This window comes from Auxenochlorella protothecoides, assembly GCF_000733215.1.
Source record: "Auxenochlorella protothecoides strain 0710 unplaced genomic scaffold scaffold60, whole genome shotgun sequence".
NCBI classification, from domain to species: domain Eukaryota; kingdom Viridiplantae; phylum Chlorophyta; class Trebouxiophyceae; order Chlorellales; family Chlorellaceae; genus Auxenochlorella; species Auxenochlorella protothecoides.
Window position 1 is genome coordinate 88,274 of NW_011934380.1, and position 2,726 is coordinate 90,999.

A 2,726-nucleotide genomic window follows, 5' to 3' on the forward strand; every position below is an offset into this window, starting at 1 on the left:
CCCCGCCGCCGCCGGCCTCGCCGCCGCCGCACGCGCACCGACGCAGCAGCAGCGCGGGGTCCCTGGCCGGCGAGCACTCCTTCTTCCACGAGGGCGTGGGCGGCAGCCTGTTCACCTGGGGCGGCGTGAACGAGCCGGTGGCCTACGGCGACCGCCAGGAGAAGCGCGACAGCAACCGCGGGTGCCTGGCCCATGGCGATGCCGACCTGTACACGGGCCAGCTGCTGCCGTGCCGCGTGGCCACGCCGGAGCCGCGCGCCTTCCGCCACGTGGCGGCGGGGTCCCACCTGACCGTGACCGTCACCACCGGCGGCCGCGTGTGGCAGGCGGGCGCCACGGGCGCCAGCGCGGGGCGCGGCGCGGGGGCCTGCCCCTGGGAGGGCGCCACCAGCCTGCAGCCGGTGCGGGGGGCGCTGGCGGGCTACTTCATCGACCGCGTGGCCGCGGGCATGCACCACGTGCTGGCCGCGGGCCGCCTGCTGGACCGGCGCACGGGCCTGCCCGTCGACGCGGCGGCCGGCGCCGCCGTCTTCGCCTGGGGCCGCGGCGCGGAGGGGCAGCTAGGCCAGGGGCCGCGCGCGCGCGACGCCGCCGCCGCGCCGCAGCCGGTGGAGGCGCTGCGCGGCCGCGGCGCGGCCGCCTGGCTGGCCGCGGGCGGGGCCACCTGCGCGGTGGTGCTGCCGCACGACGCGCGGCGCTTCGACCCCGAGCCGCGCGAGGCGGGCGAGACGGCCGCCAAGGCCCTGCTCGCACTACTGGAGCCGGGGCAGGGGGGCGGCCAGAAGAACGACGGCGGCGCGCCGCGCGCACCCAAGCGCCCGGGCCTGCTCCACGTCCCGGAGGCCATGCTGTCCAGCCTGCGGAGCGGGGCCGCCAGCGCGGGGGCCAGGGCCGGCGGGCTCGGCCTGTTCAGGCCCTCCATGTCCTCCACCACCAGCAGCCCGCCCTCGGAGGGTGGGTCGGCGGAGAGGGAAGGAAGGACCCGGGGGAGGGGGGGGCGAATTCGAGTAGAAGGACACCGGTTCTGGGAAAGCCGGAGGGGCTGCATGCGCCGCGCAGCCGCCTGTGTTTGCCGAATGGCATGCGCGCAGAAGGGACACCCTTGGCGTCGTGGCGCGAGCGTGGACGGTCGACTGCATCCCCTGTCGTGCCGACGCTCCCCACTGCCCTGCTCCTGTGTGCCCAGGAACATTCCTGGTACATTTCACCCTCAAACTCAGCCTCGGCGGCCTCCATCCCCCCCCAACAGCGCTCCCCTCAGCTTCTCCCTCTGCGTCCACTGCAGGTGCGAGCGCGCTGCGACGCAGCAGCTCCTTCGCGTCTTCCGCCAGGGGGCCGGGCGCCGCTGTGGCGCAGCGCCGGGGTCTGGGTCCCTCGCCCTCCGCCAGCCAGGTCCTGGGCATCCCCAAGCTGGCCCCGGGACCCGGCGGTCGGCGCCAGGTGTCGGACGTGGGCGTCTCCGCCTCCCGCGTCGTCTCGCTCGGTGCGCACTGGCTGGAGGGGGGGCTGGAGGGAGGATGGGGAGTTGACGAGGAGAGTTCCCACGCACATACCCCGTGACTGCTCGGAGGGATCCCCGGCTGGGCACGCTGCACAGGCACCTGTGTCATTTCTGCTGGATCCACACAGCAAAGTGTGCAGGGGTGACCTGAACTCCTCCCCACCCTGACACCCTCTTGACCACACATGCTTTGCAGGCTCCCCCACAGACAGCACCATCACGAGCCTGGGGTCTGCGGGGCGGCGCGGGCCGGGGGGAAGCAGCCGCTCGCTGGCCTCCCTGGTGCCGCCGGCGCAGAGTGCCGGGCGCGACGCCGCGGCCGACAGCGTCGATGCCCTGGTCGATGGTGTGTGGGGGACGGGGTCTTTTATTCAAGCCGTGTTGCCTTTCGATGCAGAGCAGCCGCGGATTGGGGTCCGCCGATGGGCCCCGGGAGCCCACCCTTCCTCGCCCAAGCTGGCCGCCCCGCCCGCTCCCTGCCTGCGCGTGTGATCGGGGACTGAGTCCGCTCTCGACCGCTCGCCACGGGCCGGCCGATCGAGCCTTCCCTCCCCAAACCCCCGCCCCCCATCGCAGACTTGCAGCAGTGGACCCTGAACAGCAACGGCGTGCGCGCCCGGGCCAGCATGGGCGGCGCGTCTGTGGAGCTGCACGCCCCGCCTTTCTCCGGCCGGCACCTGGCCGGCGGCAGCGACGGCGTGTCCCCGGCGCCCAGCCTCGGCTCCTGCAGCTTCCGCAGCGGCGGCGGCGGCTGGGGCGGCCCGCCCTCCGGCCGCCGGCGCGAGGCCGAGGCCGGCTCCAGCGCGGGCGCAGGGAGCGACGAGCGCCTGCGCGCTCGCGTGCTGGCCTCGGCCGGCGCCTACCGCGAGGCGGTCCTGCTCTGCGGCCGGCGCGGGGCGGGCGCCGAGCAGGCGTCCGCGACCGAGGGGGGGAGGCAGGCCGGCGGCTCTGCACCCGCCCTCCCCGCCGGCGCCGCCCTCCCCGGCCCGCCCTCGCTGGCGCGGCTGTCGGCGGGGTGGGGCTCCTCGGTGGCGCCCTCCATCCCCGACTCGGACCTGGAGGCCACCGTGTCGGCCATGGAGGCGTTGCTGGCACGCCGCCAGGCGCAGCTGAGCAACCAGGAGCAGCGCCTGGGGCTGTGGGCCGAGGAGCTGCGCCAGCGAGAGCTGGAGCTCCAGGCAAGGATTTCTCGGTTTCTTCTGGCTGGGTTTCAGGATCGAGGCGA